This window comes from Girardinichthys multiradiatus, chromosome 11 (genome assembly GCF_021462225.1).
Source record: "Girardinichthys multiradiatus isolate DD_20200921_A chromosome 11, DD_fGirMul_XY1, whole genome shotgun sequence".
NCBI lineage: Eukaryota > Metazoa > Chordata > Actinopteri > Cyprinodontiformes > Goodeidae > Girardinichthys > Girardinichthys multiradiatus.
This window is the reverse complement of record NC_061804.1, coordinates 39,774,931-39,798,989: the sequence shown is the minus strand read 5'-3', so window position 1 is coordinate 39,798,989 and position 24,059 is coordinate 39,774,931. Positions and strand designations below refer to the sequence as shown.

The following is a 24,059-nucleotide window of genomic DNA, read 5'->3' as shown; positions in this document are numbered from 1 at the left end:
TAAACTTCTCATCTGCCTCACACACACACATACATACACACATGTATGGGATTTGAGTGCAACATCTGCGTTTTTGAGTCTGGACTTTAGAAACCTGCCCTTCATGGCTACTCCACCAGAGACGTTTCTTCAGCAGCTGAAAGAGAGAGATTTGCCTGCCTGCCTGTCTGTCTGCTGCTGCAAATCACAGTGTGAGTTTCCACCAGAACGAAACTCAGAAGAAGTCTGGCCCCAAACCCACTGAGATGGACAACGATCCATGCTGCTGCAGGTTTACTGACCATGGTATCACTGTGCTCAATTGGCCTGCCTACTCTCCTGACCTGAACCCCATAGAGAATCTGTGGGATATTGTGAAGAGAACGTTGAGAGACTCAAGACCCAACACTCTGGATGAGCTAAAGGCCGCTATCGAAGCATCCTGGACCTCCATAAGACCTCAGCAGTGCCACAGGCTGATTGCCTCCATGCCACGCCGCATTGAAGCAGTCATTTCTGCAAAAGGATTCCCGACCAAGTATTGAGTGCATAACTATACATGATTATTTGAAGGTTGACGTTTTTTGTATTAAAAACACTTTTCTTTTATTGGTCGGATGAAATATGCTAATTTTGTGAGATAGGAATTTTGGGTTTCCATGAGCTGTATGCCAAAATCATCCGTATTAAGACAATAAAAGACCTGAAATATTTCAATTAGTGTGCAATGAATCTAAAATATATGAATGTTAAATTTTCATCATGACATTATGGAAAATAATGAACTTTGTCACAATATGCTAATATTTTGAGAAGGACCTGTAGTGGGTTAAAATATTATTTTAGGGTTAGAAAAGTATCTTCAAAAAGGTGATAACTTACCTCATTTGATACTTTCCAGTTAATTCTTTTAGAGAAGCAAGTTCTCTTTCGTCGTGGAATATTCAGGGTCAATTATTATAGTTATTGAAAGTCATTAAAAAGCAGAGGAAGTTACATCTCCAAAACTCAGCAGTAACCATGTGTTTCTATGTTATTCTCAGGACAGATCTCATGAAAGAGCATTTTTAAAACCCATTGCATGCGTAAAACCTGATGTGTTTCTTTCAGCCATTGTTTTCTGTTGTCAGAGTTTGTATCCAATAAATCTAATGGTTAGAGACCTCATTAAAACAGGCTTAGTTCTCCTGCAGATGGTCTTCATACAGTCGCTGGCACAGTACAGTACAGTTTGGTGCAGTTTTTGTCCGCAAGTGCTAACTGACGCTTATGGAAAGTACAAATTCATTGTTTTTCACAGCAGCTGCTGGGAAGAGGTTATATTAGGTTTTTCTTCCCTCTTCTGATTCATGCAGCGTGTTTATTTACACTGTACCTTATATCAGGTCCTGACAAAAACTATGAAAGGCTTGGTTCTGCAGTTTCTTTCCCTTTGGGGAAGGAAAGGAAACCTAATCAGTTCTGTGCTGCACAGAAATATTAAAACACTTGTTGTTTTCTAAGACATCACTGGCTAAAACTTTTAAACCTTTTGAGAGTAATTGGTTTTGTTAAACTCATTTTCCTTGGTAAAACAAACCTTTAAAATGAGAATGGGAAAAATTGGGTTATTTTTGAAGGTAAGAAATAATCTGATTGGACAGTGGTACCACACAAAAATTAAACTAATCTCATGTTCCCTAAAAGACTCTGCATGAAAAGGCCTTCAGAACCGTAGAGTTATTTTCCACCACAGTACCAAGTTTTTTTAAAGCATGCTTTTTCTTTATTTTAAAACAGATCTGTATTTTTGTTTTGTTTTTGGCTTTTTAGTATAATGTTTGTCTGAAGCTTATTATGAACTGGGTTAGAAGCAAATATGATCTGAGGTAAATTAGGAGCTGTGAACTAGTGATTTTAAATCTGATTATTGTCCAAGCAGAAATAATACACTAACAGGTCTGGGGATATTTAGCCAATCCTCTCTTCAATCTGAAGAGAGCTAACATCAATGTTCAATTGAGTAGTACTCAACCTGTGGTTCCTGGACTCCTGAAGCCCGTGAGCCATAGATTTTGGGTCCATAAAATTATAATATTTAATTAAAGGTAGACCGATTACCTATTAAAATAGATCTAAGCCAATGATGGGTTCCAGTCATTCGGTGGCTTTGAAATGCAATAATACTCAAAATTTCTACTCTGGGGGACATAAATTGGGGTTGAAGAGTTTTGTTTTGGAACCAAGTCAGGATTTTTATAACGGAATCAAGACAAGTAAAATCCTTTATTTTAGGAAAAGAAAATAAATAAAGGCTCTCTAAATACTAAAGAGGATGGTCGGCTTAAACTCCAGTCTCCTTGTTTGATTTCTTAGGGTTTAAAGATTAAAAGAATAACTAGGAATACAAAGGTACACAAGGTAATTTAAGATTACTAAGAGATAAAATATTGGAACATTTATCAGCATTTGGATTATTAAAGAGGGGTTCTAGTAATAAGTTTCTCCCCAACTCTCAAAATTTAAATAGCCAAATTAAGGAAAATTATGTGTGTCTTCCCTTTGAAACACTATGTGGAAAAAGTCCAGTTTGGAGTCAAGCTTATTATTTTAATTTCTGATTAAGTCAAACACTGCAGTTTTTGTTTTGTTTGGGTATACCTTAAAAACGTCAACGCCGGCTTAAAATACTTCTTTGCATTTAACCTGAGCAGAGAAATTCTTGAATGCAGCTGCGATCAAAATTGAGCAAAACAAAAAGAGAATTATAACAATAACTCTCAGGGTTGTAGTTATTATTATTACAGAGTTATAGTACAAAGAATTGGCAAAAGGTTTCAGCATCAGTGAATTTGGATTCATGTTAATGAAAACTGTTGCTGTGCTTCTAAATACTTTGAGATCTCTTTGGACTATGTGCACTCATTTTTAAAAAGGATCCTGAAGATTGTCATAACAAAATTGATCAATTACAGCATTAAAAGATATGGCTGAGAAAACATATTCTGAAAAGAGATTGTTAAAAATTTCTTTGAATTCTTGAAGCTTCAAATTTGGCCATTTGTCTGTCTTTGATGTTTTATCTTTGTTTTGATGGAATGAGTGTTTGTTTATATGTTGCATGACACAATAATCCATGTTTAGAATAATGTTTCTAAATCCTAGATTGATTAAAACTTTGAGTTTTCAGGAGAGTTAAGAAGCAGCTTGTTTCTGAGGTAGGTGCATGTTAACAGTTTTGCAGTTTAAGGATCACTAAGATGGGTTGGAATGAAGAAAATGTGGTTCCGCCCATAGGCTGCCAATCAGAGGTTAGTTCTGCCTGACTCCGCCCACCTACCAGGTTGGTTCACACCTTTGTGTGAAGATAGGATGTTGTTTTACTGTCAAAACCTGTCCACTGTGTTTTCTCAAGTTTCACAGATGGTGAAGGCTGCATTACCAGAAACAGCCACTTCCACCCTCCAGTCCTTTATTCCTGGCGACTGGATTCTGGTCAGAGAATCTAGGAGAAAACACTGGAAGCCACAGGTGCTGGAAAGGCCCATATCAGATCCTACTAGACACCCAGGAAAGCTGCAGGAAAGCTCTAGCTTCCCCAGCTTAATCTGGCTTCCAGGACACAAGTCATCTTCCAACTGGATCATCCACGACTGAAAGGTGTGAGGACAGCGGACCACCACAAGACAAAGAACTGTAAGCTGATCACTGGCGAGTGATTGAACAGGTGGTTGAAGAACACTGTTCTTACAAGGGCACAATAATCCCTTGGGCAGTGCAACGTTATTTCAGAATCTACTTAAGGCCATCGCATTGCCTGGAAGTTAGAAATCATAAGGTCATTTGCCTCACTGCACACTCACCACAGTGAGAGACACATAGGAAACATACAGGGAAGACCTCTACACATTTGCACATAACCTTTCTCTGGATGATGGACTGGTGACGTCTGCAACAGAGAGACAGTCAAACATGCGCCATGATGCTTATTCTCCTTAATTTCTTAACATTTGGTGGCTACTAGGCTCCTTTGCCTGGACAGCAAGGGTCAGCCAAATTATTTTCTCCCACTTTGACAGTGAAACTGACTCTGAGAAGGAAATCTCGGATGCTTTTATCTAACTTTCATGTTTATTGCTTGATATCTATCATTATGGTACAAATTTGAAATGTGTTAATTTCCGCCGTTGTTATAATTTGTTTTCAGTACCAGAAGACAGGAGTTGTAATGGAAATTCTTGTATTAAGTGCTCTAAGGTGTTCCAAAGTGTATGACTTTTAGGTTACCTCTCTTTCTTCAGAACATCTGTATTAGAGGAGGAAGCTGTAAAACCAGTATCAGACGTTTAATGGCTAAAAACCATTCCTTTTGGGTGATGTCTCAGGAACCAGCAGATGGTCTGTTACCCCTGACCGAGGACGGTCTAGGGTCATAAAGCACAAACTCTTTTAAGTTGAGATAACACCCATATACTCTTTAAATACTGTGTGTAAATGTTGACACCACATTAAACCCAAAAACAGATGACTATGATGACATGTTGTAAATGAATATATCTTCCATGCCCAAGTGTATTCATAATTGTACTTCATAAAGGGACCTTATAGCAGAAAATCGAAAGATGTTGCTGTTAAGTGAAATGAGAAAAAGTGCAATGATGATATGAACAAGTCTTGTTTTAATTCTTTTACTTTTATTACATTTTGTTTTCTTTGTTTTATTATATTGTTTTACTCTGCCAGGATTGGTGGTCGCCTAGGGGCGGAGGGACAGTGTGAGTGTTTCCCACAATTAAATCTGCTTTCCGTCCTGTGGGTTTGTGCTCACACAGAGTGTTTTCTTTTACATGTATTTTACTCATGACTTATTTGTGATAAAAGGGGGGACTGTTAGGGTTTTTAATACTTTTATATTGTTTATCACTTGTGTCTGTTCTAAGTGCTTTCTTCCCCCACATGCCATAGACAAAGAGATAAGAGAGAAGGGTGAGTTAAGGTACGTTCACACCAAACGCGATTTCTGCGAAAGGTGCGGCCAATTTACATGTTATCCCTATGTAGAGGCGCGTTCAGGAGCGGAGCGGCGCGGTGCGAAGGACGCGGAGGGCGCGGCGTGGAAGGCGCGGCAAGCGGGAGCGGAGCGGCGCGATGGACGAGTTGAAAAATCTGAACTTTTTCCTAAATTCGCGTCGCGTCAACCAATCAGGGACTGGATGTGGCTGTGACGTAGGGTGAAGGACCAAAGCGGAGAAGAAGCAGTTGTCAATGATGGAGGACCAGATCCTAGTGGCGGTGTGCAGCAAGCCAGAGTTGTATGACTCAACTAATTACTTTTACCGAGACAAGTACAGAAAGGACCCGGCCTGGTTATGTTTAGGCACAAATATCTTATATTTAGGAGATGTGGACATTAAAAATCGGCTGTTTTTTTATTGAGCTGAGATTTATTTACTCACAGATGGATAGGCGTTCAGCAGCGGGGATACAGCGCCGGTAAACCGTGGTGAAGTTAGTTTGAAGTTGGATGTTCAAGCTCCGCGGAGTTAGCGGCATCTAGCTCAGGGTTGATCCGATTCTGGCACTCAGATTTTCCACGATTGTTTGGTTCGGAAACGTATTGACGGTCTCTAGTGAACCACCGCGCGTCAGAAGAAGGAGCAACAGAGAGCAGCTAGCCGAAATCTATGTGCCTGACTCGGATCGGCCGCGGGGGACTGGATGCCGCTGGCTCCGCGGAGCTTGAGTGTCCGGTGTCCGGCTTCGGGCTGGCTTCACTGCGGTCGCCGGTAGTTGGCGTCCAGGAGGCCGATTCGTCTCCCAACGCGGGGCAGCAGATAGTCGAACTGGGTCCTGGATAGACGGAAGTACCGCTGAAATCGACCATCATCCAGACGCAGCTCCTGGAGTAAGTGGTGGTACTCTCTGAACTGTTCCCGTCCCTGAAGAATCTGGTGAACCCAGGGACATTGATGTCGGCGGCGTTTTCGGCTCTCCACAAGTAAAACACCGTGATTATCCGTGAAATCCATGTCCAGCATGTTCAGTTGAAACCAGCAAGCAGCAGATGGAAGCTCCTCCTATTTGATGACGCGGTGAAGCGTTGCCGCTTGTTGCCAAATGCCAACGCGGAGTTCACGCCGCGGAATGTCAAGCGGGCAAAAGCACACAAATGAGACGAAATATTCGCAGAAATCGCGTTTGGTGTGAACGCACCATTATGCTATTATCAGCAACATCTAGGGACTGGCACCAATCCTCACACCTTTCTCTCTGCTTAAAATCAAGACACATGAACCCTAACCTTTCACACACACACACTCCCACACACACCCTGAATGTTTGTTGAACTATGTGTGAACCAGCATGTTGTAAATAAAGAGAGAGGGGTGCTAATGCTTTGTAGATTTGCACTGCAAAGTGTGAGCTACCCTTGCTGCAAGTACATCTGACTCTGTGTCGTTCCTTGCCTCTGAGTTGACTAAATAATACCTAACAACGGTAATCCAAATTGTTGTGTTATTCTAATTTGATCTCCATCTACCCTTTAACACATATCCTTATTTTTGATTATTAGTGTGCACCTTTTTGTAGAATAGTGCATGCTTAGTTAGGTGAACATTGTTGGACCAGAATAATTTGATTGTAAGAGGGACTATTGGTTTAATACATTTTCACATAGATAAAGAGACTGTTTGTGTTTGTTTTTTGCAAGAGTGATAATGTGTCAAGATAAGGTTAGAATCCCACCATTCGGTGAAACGGTTGACAACACCATGACATTTGGTGTGGTTTTGGATAATAATTATCAATTATTAATTAACTAATTGTAATTATTAAGTGCTGTGAGCCCAATAGTCACACCACCAGAGTGTATTTCTGATCTTTATTCGTAAGAAGTGATTTTTGGTTAGAATTTATTTCTTCTAAATTATAATTTTTAAATATAATCTTTGATAAATATTTATAATCAATAATCATACACCTTACAGCAGTATGTTTAAGATTTCACATCAATGCCAGATATTATTAGTAGGTTTCACATGTGTATCACATATATTGTATGGGTTGGCCCTGGAGAACGTGGAAATTAACATGTTTCATGCTTTATATACAGTTAAAATCTTCCAAAACCATCTTCAAAAACATACTTTTCATATATGTTTCAAATATCTCAAATGTGATTTTGACATGTGAAATATATGTGTTTCTTGTCAAAGGGAAAAACAGTCAAAGGGAAATTCATAATTTCCCAAATTTCTGACTATGACTAATTAAAATTTGCAAGACAATACAAGATATGTTAACCTGTTGCTTTTACAGTGAGAAACCTAAATTGTTAAACTGCCTTCAAGCACTTAGATGACACATGATGCACAGCCACAATCCATTATCCAGTAAAGGTTAAGTCAAGTTGGTTGATCATCTTCAGTGGCTTAGCATTTTCTCTAAATGTCACACCTCTTTAAAAGACAAAATGTAACAGTTAATGACTAAAAAGAGGTGATCCTTCACTGTCAAAAATGTAATTGTGTCCCACACGTTTAAAAAGGTGATTCTGTGTTTATCAGTGGAATCTTCTACTGAGAACATGCAACCAATTTGCACGACAGACTGAGCTCTCTCTCTCTCTGTTCTTGTGTTCTTCTGATTGTAAGTCTGCCTCTTCTACATTTCCTCAGGGCAGATGCCCTGCCAGACCCTTTTGATACATTAACATATATGTCTTCAAATAGTGTACATCTCTCTCTGTTACACAAGCAATTTTGCTGGATTAATAGGCACTGGCACTCATAACTATTGGCACTCATTGGTTTTAAGGGGAGCTGATGGCAACAAATAACAAGAGGGAAGAAGACAGAGAGGAGGGATGGGAGGAGGGTAAAACAGAGAGAGGGAGAGAGTGACTGATGCCAAATAAGCTTCCTTCTCAAACATCTCAGTCTGAGAGCACTGAAGCACAGAGTGAGCTTCCCATTCCCACCAGCTATTCAGTCATCCATTCATTCAGAGATACAGCGTCTCTGGTGAATGGCACCAACCGCAGCACAATGTGTGTGAAATCTTCCTTACTACGATCATTTGGTGGCAGAGACAGCAGAAGAGGAAGCAGCATGCAGGGATGTTATTTTTCTGCGGCTTCAGTGTGCAATTAAGGTCGGCATCCTTTATATTTTTCCTCCTTTGAGTCTTTCTTTAACTCTGCAGCGCTGCAAAAGTAGGCTGCTTTCCAACTGTTTGTATGTGTTCTATCTAATATTAGAAAGGGTTTGATTAAAATGAAAACAAAAGCTATAAGTAAGAATATTTCGCCAACAAATTTATCTATAGAGAACCTTTAAAATCATTACAACAGAAGCCCTGAGAATCGAGCAGAGGATTAAAATATGCATGTAGTTGAGATACCTTTTTTTCCTATTATATAAAGTAGTCATTTTCCCATGCTTTTGACTATTGTAGAACATTATAGTCATAAGCACTGGGTGTGCAATCTCAGTTTTTTAATTGCAATTTGCAGGATTTTGCTGTAATTTTGTCAGGTGCAAAGTATTTCCTCAAAATACTTACACTACTTAGGATGCATCTGAGGTAGGTGTCATTTAAAGCCTTAAGAATTCTACCTTGTATACAAACCCTTACAGTGGTGTACGCAGAACCAATGATGTTTCAGTGAATCGTTAGAATCAAATAGAAAGAATTAAGCTGTTCATACAAAATTATTCAGTATAGTAATAAATATGCCAGATTTACTGATTTCCAACTGTATGATATTTCTAGGATTTTTCAGTGATACAAACTGTAAATCAGGGTCTTTTACATTTGAGATTTGTCCCATTTTGCAGGCTTACAAAATGGAATTCCACACCATCAGATTCATACAGACTTCAACAACAAAATGAATTTAGCTTTCTTTTTGTCTTTTTGCCTTGCAAGTATTTTGCCATTATACAACTGCAAACTTTAATGAATTTCATTGGGATTATTAGTGCATAACACTAGTGCATAATAATTCTGCAGGGAAATGTTTTTCAAATTATTTTACAAATAAAAAAAAAACCTAAAATGTATTCTGTCCATGTTTACTTTCATGCATATAAAAAGATCTGGTGATGGCATTTTGATTCAGAAGTCTTACTAAAAGGCAAACTAAGCATGAATGAGACGTGAAGAGTCAAAGTCCAGACCTAAATCCAATAAAGAATTTAGGTGTTAATAATTACAGTCTGTAGATGTGCAAAGCTAGTAGAGACACACCCTAGAAGGCTTGCAGCTGTAATAGCAGTGAAATGTTTCCACAAGCTATTGACTTAGGGCATTAAACACAAATGCATATCACATTTTTGGGGTTTTATTTATATTTTTGTCCTTCATCTTCATAATTTTGCACAACTGTGTGTTGCACTGTCACAACTCAAATACAATACATTTTAAGGGCTTTGAGAGGTATGAATACTTTCACAAAACACTATAACTGAATAACTGGTCTGTAGGACTAAACCCAGTGTAAAGCATCTCCAGTCTGAAGCATCAGAGCACAAGGAGCATCCAAAATGACCTCTGAACCAATCTGACCAGTATTGGTGACTTTTATTATTCTAAAACGGGTTTTGTTGTTTGCTTATCTGTGATTCTGAATTACTGTGTCTATGTGTTTGTATTTTGAGCAGATTATTAAGTGTCATCATGTGGTATTGTGTCATTATTACATTTGTTGTGAAGTCTAAAGTCTGATTTATGCTCTTTTTATTTATCTATCCTTTAACTGATAAACCACAAAAATTCCTTAATGCAACGTTAGATCTAGAAGTTAGATCAGCATTCAGCTAAAAGCTTTGTTCAACGGGCCTTTGAAAATCCCTTATATTTTTCATTCTACTTTAGTTTGTGTTTAATCTATATGAAATGCCTCTCAGCAGAATTAACACTAGCTCAGATTAGTAAATCATTACCCTTTGAACTACTAATGCTGGTCTGTCTTCTTTATATGCGTGTGCCCTGCCACCTATGTGACAGTATAAAAAGTGCCTTTAAGTCAGATTGTTTGTGGAAAATTTAGAAACCTTTAAAGCTGGTTTAGGTTCTAGGCAAACGCTGACTTGAATCAGAGGGAATGCTTCATAAGCAGATCAATAGACAGACCGGTCACTGCCGGATCAGCATTATTGTCCCATATGAGCCAGGATGCTGACTCCTGTAAAGTTCCTACAGTGCTGTATCAGTGAGGGGGAAGAATGCCAAGACCTCTGCAGGTCCATGAAAAGGTACCCCAGCCTCCCTCTTGCAGATTTAATCTGTTTGTTTTTTGTCATATCTAAATGTTTCAGATCATCAACCTAAGTAACCTAAGTCAATAAAAAAAATCTGTTTTCAAATGAATATTATATTTATTAAGTGAAAAAGCTATCCAAAACAACCTGGTCCTCTGTTAAAACATAATTGACAACTTTGTTAAATCATCAACTAACTGTGATTAACCACAGAAATAACCAGACTAACCAAGTATAAATCCATAGTGAGTAGCACCCCTAAGGCTTCTGGCATTAAAAAATATGAAAAACTAACAGTTCCAGAGTTCCCCTTTTGGTTTAGAGGTTCTGGAACATCGATTCAATCTAATACTGAGAAACATTGTAATACCGGGAGAAACATAGAGTTTGAAATAGCTAATTCTTGGAACTAAGAAGGATCTCTTATTTGAGCTAGTCTACATTCCCACCATGCAGACATAAGTGGCCTTTATGTTTTCTGCCTTTATGTTAATCATGTTAGATTTTTTTATGACATTCTGAATGGCACAAATCTGATTTGACTCAAGCTATGTAGTCCTAAATAGGATAGGAATGTTGGATATTGGAAAGCTAATGTTTTTGAAAATGGTAATTTCATTTAATCATTATATGATTGCGTGTGATGGACAATTTCCATTGATGGAGCTGAGAAAATGTAAACAATGGACAAACAAGCATTGCAGATGTTGTGACTGTTGCTCTTTTTAATATTTGGACACAGAGAGAACAACATTAAACTAAGTGCATTCGGGTCTGTTCATGAGGTAGAGTATTTAAACTTGTGTCTGATGGTGGCCACATAAAAATTATAATGTGAACAACAATGCAATAAAAAAGCATCTTAGCAAAATATCACAAATGAGACTTAAGACCTGCAGTGTGAACAGTGCCTAAGTGAAACATGGGTGTGAGCTCCATCATAATGCAACAGGTGTAATCAGGTCAGGATCTTTGTTTTGCAGAACGGGCAGTCTTAATTACTGCTTAATGGCATTCAGAAAAACGACTTGGCGCTTTAATGTTACCTTGTGGTAGCAGCAAGACATTACAACCAAGCAAAGCAGCATTTGTACTGTTCGAATTTGAGTATTGTAACTTCAAATTCATGAAAGTGATTACCCATCCCTGACTGAACAGTATTGCTTCTTAATTTAATATACAAAAAAGATTAATCACACATTGTATTTTTGCATTTTAACCAGTATCATAAACAAATGGACAGCTAGAGGAGTACGGTTAATCAGATTAATCAAATATACTACGTCTAAAGACCAAATGTATGCATGGCACTTCATTTATAGCCTAGTTTTTCATCAGTCTAAGTCCTGCTATTTTGCACATTGGCATTGTAATAACAATATGTTATTTAATTATTCTCATGACAATGCTCTGTAAAGTCTGAGCTAATTGTACAAAACTCTCAGCTGAACATTCACAATAATGTTCAAGGTGTGCTTCTGTTGTTACTATGAATCTGAAAATATTATTTAATATGTAATATTAATATTTTAATATTTTATCAAATAATATTTTGGTCTGTTAAGGGTTGTCCTGTGAATACCAGCCCAGTAAGGCAGTGGTAATAGGACAAAATCAAAAGGGTGAGCCAAGCTCTGACATTATTGAACAGCAAAACTCTCCACACACATGGAATGAATTCACACCATTTCTTAAAATACAAGAATTAACAAAATAAGTCAACTCAAAGTCAAACTTATTTCAATCAACAAACTCTTTACTATGCTAAAACAATCTAACTAAAGTACTAAGCAGAATTAAAGAATAACGAAGACTAATGGGCTATGTACAATATAAACAAGTTGATTAAAGATGATTGAAACCATGACCGAAAGAGTGATGCAACATTACCATGCAATGTTATTTATGTTTGAGAACCAAGGATTATCTTGAAGAATCTGGAAGTGAAGTTAAGTTAGTCTTGGGACTAACTTAGGCAATAATCAGCAAACGTTTAGACAACCCTTCACAATACAAGATCAGGTAAAATATTATTTTAATAAAATAATGTTTTAAGAATGATTTGCTGAATAAAACCAACCTTCTCAATGAATTCTCAACGGTGTCTCATTAGCTGCCTTTATTCATTGAAATAATATTTGAAGAAATATTATTATATATATATATAAGGGAATATTTTGGAAAGAGCCAATTCTTTCTGGAGAAATGGGGCTTAATGTTGTTTACTTAGTTATCAAATTTAGTAAAATTATGTTAGGGACACATTATTTACTGGATTGAAAACTAAACCTTTCTGGGTAAATATTATTTAGCAGCAAGCATGTGTCCTTAGCGGTTAGCAGTTAAGCTAACAAAGGAGGCTAATAGCTTAGCACCAGAATCAAACACACACCTTTAAAATTACCGTTGTTGAAAGGGTTAAAATGCATAAGTGCGGACATCGCGTTATGATCAATCTTCTGTTTAAAATCACCCTTTAATAAATGTGTCTTAACTTTAAAAACACGCGAACACAGAACACAAACTGAACATGTGTGCTGCAGATATTCTGCTGGCACCGAGATAGCTGAGTTCAAAACCAAACTTCATAAAATGAAACATTTTTAGATCATTTCAATCTAAATCTTTCTATATTATTCTGCCCAAACACTTAACCTCATGAACTGTGGTGAGGAACGTTGTCCAAGGCGGAGAAGTTTGAAGAAACGTCCACAGTCTTTTAACGGTTAGCCACAGCTAACCTCCTTAGCTGCAGGGAGTGGCAGCTGTTCTGTCGGCCGGTCTGTGAACAAACGGTTAGCTTCTAGCTAACCTCCGTGGCTGTGGATGAAAGACGGCCTGTTCTGTCCGCCAACCACACTGCACGTTACCGTAACCACGATGATGCGGTCTCTGCTGTCTTCCTTCCAGACTGCGAGACCGCTCCGCTCAGCTTCGTAGAGACCGCTTCTCTGTAGGGAACTTCTCTGGGACAGTTTGCTTCTGCAGGCCTCAGAGAGAAAGTAAGCAATTCTTACACCTTAATTTCCCCGTTCATGAATGAAAATACCGGATACACAGACAGTATTTCATTCGTACTTAACGTTGCATATGATCGATGATCGTATGGCATCCTTGGACCCAGTTGAAGAGTTTATGTTTGTTTGCCAGCAAAGAGACATTAGCGCGCTGCCTCTCCGATCCTGGTCCAAAGAGGAACAGTGGAAGAGGTCGGCTTGTTGGAGAGAGGGTGCTCTTATTCAGACAGTGGCATCATGGGAAGTCTGCTGCTACCCCCTTTCCTCAGTTGCTGGAAGTCAGTTAAATGCAATTTATTTTGAAAGCTCCAGAAAAGTTTGTACCGGAGTTTTAATGTTGTTTCCCAACATGGCTGGGTCCCAACAGAGTGAATACCAGATACACATACAGTGATTCAATCGTACTTAACTTGTGCATATGATCGCATGATCTTATGACACCCTTAGATCCAGTTGAAGAGTTATATCTGTTTGCCAGCAAAAAGACATTAGCACGCTGTCTCTCCGGCCAGCCTCGCAGCGGAGTCCAGATGGAAGAGGCAGGATGTAGCAAGAGCGGTGCTTTAATTTGGACAGTGACGTCACAGGAAGTCCGCAGTTACCCCATTTCCTGACTGTGCCGGAGTTAGGTTAATGCAATTTATTTTGAAAGTTCCAGAAAAGTCCATACTGGAGTTTTCATGTTGTATCCATGGTTGTGGGTCCCAACACTTCTTTCAGAAGAACAAAGTGTGTAAGCAGTCCTCGAAGGTGAAAATATTTTTTCTGAAGCTGAGAAAAACCAAGTTCATCATTAGATAGATGCAGTATAGTCATAAAAAGTTCCCTGAGTTCTCAACAACACCAGTGTTTCAGTAGGCTTTACAGAACCCAGACTAGAAGTACCGGAGAGATCTGTGTAGGCACTGAGGAGGAGAGATGTTATTGTTTCCTTTGATGAAGGTATAGGTAGTTGTGCAGGAGTTAGGTCTGTTTGCTGTAGGGGTGGATGATGGCTTTCTGGAGGAGGTACGTTTTCCCACCAAGGCTGAGTTAGGAGGAGCGGCACGGAGGTTCTCAGTACTGACTCTCTTCTTGTGTGATCCTCGGAGTGGCAGCACTTCAGCTGAGCGAGCAGTGTTGGAGGGTGGACAGGCAGTTGAGCAATAGTTTGGTGTTTCCGGGAGGTGTAGGTGTAAAGGTAGGAACAGAGACTCGAGTAAGCGCAGGCTCTTGAAACACAGGAGAACTGCAGAACACGGTTAGGTTACCAAACTGGCAGAGATAACAATCTGACGCCTCACTCCTGGTTCCTGCTCTTTAAGAAGCCCTCTTGATTGGGCTCAACAAGAAACACCTGCAGAGCTGCACCTGCCAGTCACGCCCTGTAGAGAGCGAGAGACACAGCACAAGCACAAAACACCTGCACAGATCCTCTGTGGATCTGACAGTGGGAGAAAACTGCATTTTTAAAATCTTACTAAAATATTTTTCACTAACGTGGCCACATAAGTGCTGACATTCCTTGCTGTCATTTTCTAACTGGTATAAACTCACTGTTGTAAATAAATGTACAAAGTATACAGAAACCCAAACTTACTCAAGCATTCTCTATTAGAAAATAAATTGTTTAACCACAAGAATTTATTTGAACATGTCCGAGCTACCACACCCTGTTGGCGATCAGACGCCTCAGAGTTCATTCGGATCTTTCCCCAGAAGCAATCCCACTGTCTAAAACACTTTCTCTTAAAGGAACGACTCTCAAACCGAACTAAACTTTTAACACTTTTATATTAAATAAGGCAGAGGAATGGTTACAAAGATCAGCACTGAGGCTCCTCTCCTGGATTGTCTCGGAGATCAAAGTAATGAAGCAGTCCTGAAAGAAGGTCACATGTAGTTTTGTATCTGGTACTGCCATGCAAACGATGTACACTCCCTCAGTGTTTATTAGAAGACAATGTGTCACCATTTTGGTGTCTATCTGATACAGTATGTAATAGTATGTAATGTAATGTCCAATCTTTAATCTAAGTGTTGCTGCAGTTTTCTAATCAACCTGGTTACAGACTGTTCCACAATCAAACCCAATGTGCTAAACTTTATGTCAAAGCATAGGTCATTTGTCCTTGCAATGTACATCAGTGAGGATTCTTATTCATCTCCTAACACAAGCGAAAACATTAGAATTTATTCTTTATCATTACGGTGTGTGAAAGCTAATCTATAAGTAATAATAAGAAAGGTTATTCCTAACAAACAAATCCAATTAACATGATGAGAAATTCAACAGTGAACGTTTCCATTGTGGTGACAAACTGGCCTGGTGACTGCAATGTAAAAGAAACAGACATGAACCAACTAGATCAGCAGGAAAACTGAGTCCATTCTCACCAAAATCCATTTAACCTGTTCTGACTTACACAGTCCAGTGAAAAAGTGTTGGGTCTCTCACAGTTTTCCTCTTGCTTTTTTTCACTCCTAAATGTTTTAAATAATCAAACAAACAAGTATACAGACAAAGAAAACCAGAGTAAATACCAAATGCAGTTTTCGGCTCTTTTTTAAAAAGTAATTCCAATACTAAGCGTAATAGTCAAAGTCAAATATTTGCGACAACTGGTAATGAGTCCTTTTCATTGCTGTGGAGGAATTTTAGCCCCCTCCTCTTTGCTATTCTACAAAGAGGAGGGGGCCACTCCGACAACTTTATTTTGTTCTCGAGCCAGTCAGAGGTGGACTTGCTGATGCTATTGCTACTTTGCAAACGTCTTGCAGCAGCAAACTGTGCTGCAGTATTAATGCTCGCTTATACATGTCTTCTTTTTTAAGCTTTTCAAGCCAGTGGTCTGTGGCTTTGTTGTTTAGTCGCTACGGGAGGAGGAAGGGGCCATTTGGGTGGCTGTGTTCTCAAAAGCTTTCGAGATTCCACAGTTTATGTCAGTAAAGCTCAGTTCATAATGAATGTTTCATTTTATATTTACTTTAAGCATCCAGCACACAGGCAAGTTAACATCTTTTCTAGAAGATTTAGAGAAACTAATTACACAATTTTTCAACATGTATCCCCTCAAGGATAATATACAGCTCCAGTTAAATTTATGGGCGACGTTGAATTGTTAATTTAAATGTTTTCTAAAATTCAAATAAGCATTTAATACCATCAATAAGAAGAACATCTAATTTTCCCAAATCCCAAAATCCCAAATCTTATCTCTCTATCTCTCTCTCTCCGCCTGTATAGTTTGTAAGTCTATTGTTGTATTTTTAGAGTGTACACATGCTGTTTCTGCACTGATGCTCGTGACGTGAGGAGGTTCCTGACGTCAGTTTGTTGTATAAGAGCCTACGGACCTGGGGGAAAAGAAACAGAAATATCAGCAGATTCTCTACTTTCAATGAAATGAGCCATTCTGAAAAAGGTTGGACTACTTGGAACTTACTGGTCTACTTTTAAAGATTCACCCTCATTCCCAGGGTCAAACAAGACCAGTAAATAAGTTGTATGCAGGTTAGAGGAGCCTTTGTAATTTGGATGAAATCTGCTGTTGCTCTGTGGTTGTAATTTAGTCAATCTTATGCATACACATCCTTCCTGATATGTACTCTGATGATATTGTGATCTGGTTCTGATTGTTTGGGAACAATGAAGATGCTGCACAGTTTCTCAATTGGCCAAATTGCGGATGTATGTATCTATCCATGTATGGATGGATGGATGTATTAATGGATGGATGGACAGATGAATTAAACCTATTGTGGCTCCAAGTTTGTGACTTATACAATACCCTTTTCAACATATTTTCAAATAGAGGACGTTAGTGACATAATGTTAGAGGTACAACCATGTATGTGTCACGTTGGGGTTTTGGGGTGGACCAAAGTGCAGACAAGAGCTCGGAAGCAGCATCTTAAATAAATCCTTACTTTATTTGCAGGATCAAAAACGTAACACAAATTACTGCAGGTACAACACAGAACCGGAATCCAAAAACTTGCAAAGCTGAAAACACTGCAGGAACATGGCATGAACGAGGGTAGCGAGTGTGAGCGAAGGAACCAGCAAAACACAATGACTGAAAACCAACTAATATACTGAGGGAATAACAAAAGGGCAGGTAATCAAAGAAACAGGGAACAGGTGTGACAAGGAGGCAGGGAGGCAGAGGGAGCAGGTGAACCTAATAAAACTAAAGCATGGGGAAAATAACTAAATGACAAGACAGTGAGCAGACCTAAAAGAAACTATAAACCAAGATAAAATAAAACATAGAATCAAGAATAAACATGAACTGAAGGAAACTGAGAAACTGGAGGGGACACAACAACCTAAGCAATTAGTAAAATAGAAACCATAAGGGAAACCTGACTACAAAAGTAAACGAACCTAAACCAACATTGATAGAACAAAACTGGAAAGGAAACAGACAACCAGAATATGTACAAACCAACAATAAATAAAAACCTATAAGGAAGAGCCGGAAGGACAACAAATACCTAACCATAATTAAATACAGAGATACTAAATGAGGAACTAAACTAAAGAATCCAAGGAAGACAACTATAATAATAATAATAATAATATCACAAAGTAAAAAGAAAGCAACTAGCAAGAAGCTGAAAACGAGAGGAGAGAAACACAACACACACTAGGAGGTGGTAGAGGGAACAAAACTAACAAGGGGCAAAAGGAAATAAACAGACTGCAAAAACCCAAACTAAATAATAAGTTGAAAAAACAAGACCACATCCCTAACCCTAACCCTGATGTAGATCTTATGATGTGTTGAATGTAAGAAGTATGCATTTTTTTAAATTCTACACCTTGAAAGACCCCGCCTGGAACCGCCACCTTAACATGGTGGAGTGGTTTGAGTGCTCAAATGATCCTAGAGGCTACGTTGTCTGGGGCTTAAATGGGCCTTGGTAGGCTCTCCCATGGCAAACAGGCTCTGGGTGACAGGTCACACAAAGAGCGGTTCAAAAACACCTTCATGAGGACCAGAAAATCAAGGCACATGATGACCCGGTACAGCGGAGCCAGGGTCCTACCCTGGAGACTGAGGTCGGGTCTCATTGGATAGCGCCTGGTGGCCGGGTTGCTCCTCGCGGGACCCAGCCAGGCCAAGCCCAAATGAGAGACACAAGGCCATACACCAGTGGGCCCACCACCTGAAGGGGGAACCATGAGGGACCGGTGCACAGAGGATCGGGCAGCAGACGGAGGTGGAGACCTCGACGGCATGATCTCCGGATGCTTAGGCTGGCTCTAGGGACGTTGAATGTCACCTCACTGGGGGGGAAGGAGCCTGAGCTTGTGTGGGAGGTCGAGAGATATTGACTAAAAATAGCTGGGCTCACCTCCATGCACAGCGTGGGCTCTGGAACCCAGTTCCTCAAGAGAGGCTGGGCTCTCTTCTACTCTGGAGTGGTCTGCGGGGAGAGGCGGCGAGCTGGGGTGGGCTTGCTTGTTGCCCCCCATCTCAGCCATCCCATGTTGAGGGGTATCCCAGTGGATGAGAGGGTCGCGTCCTTGCGCCTTTGGGTCGGGGACAGGTCTCTGACTGTCGTTTTGGCCTACTGGCCGAGCGGTAGTGGGGAGTACCCGGCCTTCTTGGCGTCCCTGTCTGGGGTGCTGCATAGTGCCCTTCCCAGGGACTCTGTTATTCTGCTGGGAGACTTCAAAGCCCACTTGGGATACGACAGTGACACCTGGAGAGGTGTGATTGGGAGGAATGGCCTCCCCGATCTAAATCCGAGTGGTGTTTCATTATTGGACTTCTGTGCTAGTCACGGATTGTCCAAAATGAACACCATGTTCAAGCACAAGGGTGTTCATCAGTGCACTTGGAACCAGGCAAGAGGTCGATGATCGACTTTGTTGTGTCTTCAGACCTTCGGGCACATGTTCACCCGGGTGAAGAGAGAAGAAAGCCGGACAGACTTGGCAGGCCCAAGCATATGGTGAGGGTCTGCTGGGAACATCTAGCGGATCCCTTGGGCAGGGATGTATTCAACTCCTACCTCCAGGAGAGCTTTGACCAGATTCTGGGGGAGGTTGGAGACATACAGTCAGAGTGGGCCATGTTCTCCACATCTATAGTCGATGCTGCCTCCCGTAGCTGTGGACGTAAGGTCTGCGGTTCCTGTTGCGACGGCAATCCCTGGACCTAGTGGTGGACACCAGTAGTAAGGGAGGCTGTCAAACTGAAGAAGGAGTCCTATCGACTGTGGTTGGCTTGTGGGACTCCTGAGGCGGGTATCGTGAGGCCAAGCGTGCCCCGGCCCGGGCTGTGGCAGAGGCAGAGGCAAAAACTCTGGCCTGGAAGGAGTTTGGTGAGGCCATGGAGAAGGACTACCAGTTGGCCTCAAAGCCATTCTGGCAAACCATCCGGTGACCTCAGGAGTGGGAAGCAGTTCTGTGCCAACACTGTTTACAGTGGGGGTGGGGAGCTGCTGACCTCAACTGGGGACATTATTGGGCGGTGGAAGGAGTACTTTGAGGATCTCCTCAATCTTGCTGTCACGCATTCCCTAGTGGAAGTAGAGGCTGGGGACACACGGTTGGACTCTTTCATCACCCAGGTTGAAGTCACCGAGGTGGTTAAAAAGTTCCATGGTGGCGGGCTTCAGGGGTGGATGAGATCCACCCTGAGTACCTCAAGTCTCTGGATGTTGTGGGGCACGCCCCTCTTCAACATTGGCAGACCGGGTGGTGGTCCCCCTTCATAAGAAGGGTGACCGGAGGGTGAGTTCCAACTACTGGGGGGTTACACTCCTCAGTCTACCTGGTAAGGCCTATGCCAGGGTATTGGAGAGTCCAGCCGATAGTCGAACCTCGGCTTCAGGAGGAGCAGTGTGGTTTTCGTCCCAGCCGTGGAACACTGAACCATGTCTACACCCTCTGCAGGGTACTCGAGGGTTCATGGGAGTTTGCCCAACCAGTCCACATGTATTTTGTGTACCTGGAGAAGGCATTATACTGTGTCCCTTGTGGTGCCCTGTGGGGGGTGCTCCAGGAGTACGGAGTCGGGGGCCCTTTATTAGGGGCCATCCGGTCTCAAGTGGAGCAGGAGTTTGGTACGCATTGCTGGCACTAAGTCTGACCTGTTCCCGGTGCATGTTGGACTCCGGCAGGGCTGTCCTTTGTCACCGGTCCTGTTCATAACTTTTATGTACAGGATTTCTAGGTGCCAAGGGCCGGAGGGTGTCTGGTTTGGAGATCAGTGGATTTCATCTCTTCTTTTTGCAGATGACTTGGTCCTCAAGTCGAGGAGTTCAAGTATCTAGGGGTCTTGTTCACGAGTAAGGGGAGAATGGAGCGGGAGATCGACAGACGGATCGGTGTGGCTGCTGCAGTAATGGGGACAGAAAGCGAAGCTCCCGATTTACCTGTTTGTCTACGTTCCTACCCTCACCTATTGCCATGAACTTTGGGTCATGACCGAAAGGACGAGATCCCTGATACAAGCGACTGAAATGAGCTTCCTCCATAGGATGGCCGGGCATTCCCTTGGAGATAGGGTGAGGAGCTCGGCCATCCAGGGAGAGCTCGGAGTAGAGCCGCTGCTCCTCCTCATCGAGAGAAGCCAGTTGAGGTGGCTGGGACATCTATACCGGATGCCTCATGGACACCTCCCTCGGGAGGTGCCAGGCACGTCCCACCGGGCGGAGGCCCAGGACACGCTGGAGGGACTATGTTTCTTGGCTGGCCAGGGATGCCTCGGGCTTCCCCTGGAGGAGCTGAACCTGCTTTATAATATCAGGCCCTGCTAACCACCAGATGTTTGTTTTTTATGTCTTCATATGTAAGATTGTCATTCTGAAGATGGGTGTACTTCATTTTTAATTATGACCCTGCATATGTTAAATTTCCAAAAAATACAAAAGTCCAGTTTTTCTCCAAGGTTTTAGTTTTAACAAAAATTAATTTAGAGAAAATTCTTAGCCTTCTGTGAAATTCTGTAAAACGTTAAATGAAATGTGTTGATTCTTTTCTCAGATTTTGTTGCTTCTTAATGAGTTTTAGCAGTCTCCCAAAATCCAAATCTAAGGAGTACTGTTAAATTAATTGAAAAGATGCTTTTGTGATACAGACTACTGTAAATGGAACATTTTGCCATTTGTGTCTGTGAAATGTGCTGCTAGCACAAGGCTCTCTGGAACTAATTAACACTTTGCCTGAAATGTAAGATTTCACATGCTTTGTGGCTATCTCTTAAAATCTTACCTATAAAAAGCTGTAACTGTAGCACAGACACCCACATTGAATTCTTAAACTCTCGCTGAATATTACAATAAAATAATGTGTTTACAACTTACTTAAGAGCAGCTATTCTTCAAAAAAGACATCTGATGGAGAGAGTTCTTACAAAAATGATTAGTTTCTCTGTCATTCATTTTCATTGTATACACATGAATTGAAACCTAATCACTAGTAATTGTTTACATGTTTGTGCAAATGACCCACTTAGAGCTGAAACAAATTTCTGGTGAATTTCTTCTTATGTCAATTGATGCATGTTGTGAATGCAGGGAAATCTTGTCCAGCATGTGTGCAGGGTTTGTTCATGTGAAGGAGATCAACTTACATGAACAAGGCTAATTCATCAATCTGACTGAAAACAAACATTACAAACATTTGCTAAAGATACATGATGTAAATGTTTCTAAACTGTGCTCCCATAACTTTATTGTTCCCACACGGGCAGTCCAACCGTCCAACAAAGTTTCACTTGAAGTTTGCCAACTGGTTGATGTTGTAATGTTTAGTGTGATTCTCAGCAACACAATGAGACAAACATTACTTTAACCTCTCAACCTAAAAATCCACAACATGTGGGGAGGCAGAACTTCACCATATTTGCACGACCGCATATTTTAGCCAAAACAGTGTTGTGATGATTATGTATGGATTAAAATTTGTGCAAACGATGGCTCTCTGGGTTAAATTGTATAATCACTGGTAATCTTCTGAGTCTGAATTTAATTTCACCAATGCCCTGATTTAGAAATAAATACACATAAAAAAATTTATGACATTTGCATAAACCTTAAAACCCTGATTTTAATTAAATAGAAACGATTGGAGTGCAATTCAGCATTTGGGTGAGGTTCACGAGCCTGGATATGCCAGATATACAGCCTGTCCATGCTGAATGATCCTGAATAAAACTTACGCTATTACAAATCAGGAGTACAATTAAATCAGGCATGCCGATACCAACAAATTAAAAATGCAGATGGGATCAGTGTACTAAGGCATAACGTATGTTAATACTACTCTTACTACTACTACGGCTACTGATAACAATAATAATATGATAATATTGTAATACATGCATAGATCCCCCTTAACGAATGACTTAACAAACAATTAAATTTTCCATTCTTCCACCCATTTGTCCCAAAGCTCTTGATCTGATTATTTCAGCTGACTGAAAGAAGAGTTAGAAATTCACATATGGGAAATACACATTTGTTTGCAATGCCCACTACATGGAGAGAGCACTTATTTTTGTTACTGTTCTATTTTCAAGTGTCCCCACTTGTGAAACAAACAATTCCTGATTGAATTCCAATTAGCTGTTTTGTCTCACTACTCTTCAACATGATCCCACCCATCTTTGTTAATGGCAAAAACTTATGTGTGTCAGAAGAGACACAGCCGTATTCAGGACATGTTTCAGCCTAAAGAAACATCTTTTAGAGTTCTATTTCAAACTGCTAGTAAAAATGCCTGTTTGTAATGTAGTAGGCGATTTTTCCAAACAGCCTAACCTTACATGGAAAAAGTATGATCACTCATTAAAATGCATAATGAAAACTGGATCATTTTGAAGGACATGTCAATTTTCTTTTATTGTCATTGTTTTAGCAGAAAATATTTACTGCCTTTCATGCCTTAAATCATAACAATCCTTTTATCACACTCCTAAATATTCAGAGAAAAGGTTTAGCTAGCATTCTGCTCTTTTAAAATATATACATTAGAAATATCCTTACTGTCTCACCAATTGGTCCATGACTAAAGATTTTCTTTCTCTCTCATTTTTTTCAAAGCTGTTTTCATCCTAAAACAAAATGCACTGGTGTTGCTGTTTTTGTATGTGATTAATTCTATTGTCCTGAGTTCTCTTGCCATGACTGCCCATACCAACCCAACCCCTTGCCCAGCTTTGACAATACCTGCCTTTGTTTTAGCCATGAGAAGCAGCATTCTTTCATTGGGATGACCTCCTCTGTTTCTACAGTGGCTGGCACTGAGGACGCAACCCTGGGACCTGAGGCTTAGATTGCCACCACTGGATGGTGTGAGCAAAGTGCACAAGTTGTCAACCTGATCAACCTTACTGCTCACCGTTTTCTACTTTTCTTCCTGAAAGAGGAATTAACAGATCGCTGTGTTTATCAGATGCTGACTCTATACTAGAAAAACTCCTCACAGCCCAACAGGATTAGACGTGCAGGATCCTTATTCATGTATGTAAGTGTCTATCTTTTACTTCTAGCTGCTTTAACTGTAGTATTCTCAGTGTAATGGATTCTTTTCAGTCGAACAATGCCGACCAACAGGATTTAAAAGTTAGAAAAATACAGGTCCTTCTCAAAATATTAGCATATTGTGATAAAGTTAATTATTTTCCATAATGTCATGATGAAAATTTAACATTCATATATTTTAGATTCATTGCACACTAACTGAAATATTTCAGGTCTTTTATTGTCTTAATACAGATGATTTTGGCATACAGCTCATGAAAACCCAAAATTCCTATCTCACAAAATTAGCATATTTCATCCGACCAATAAAAGAAAAGTGTTTTTAATACAAAAA

The 24,059-nt window shown here is 40.3% G+C and overlaps 1 protein-coding gene across 10 annotated transcripts in view; it reads left to right on the top strand.

Annotated features, from left to right (window-relative positions):
• Positions 1-7,911: 7,911 nt before the first annotated feature.
• The window catches only part of b3gat1b (beta-1,3-glucuronyltransferase 1 (glucuronosyltransferase P) b), a 43,075-nt gene continuing 26,927 nt past the window's right edge, over positions 7,912-24,059 (top strand). For 6 of the 10 annotated variants that reach the window (XR_007040392.1, XR_007040399.1, XR_007040398.1 and 3 more), the window contains exons 1-2: positions 7,912-8,112; positions 23,476-23,708. The gene's annotated coding sequence lies outside the window, so the exon portion shown is untranslated. The remainder of the gene's footprint in view (positions 8,113-23,475; positions 23,709-24,059) is intronic. The other 4 variants (XR_007040395.1, XR_007040393.1, XR_007040396.1 and 1 more) reach the window with 2 other exon arrangements.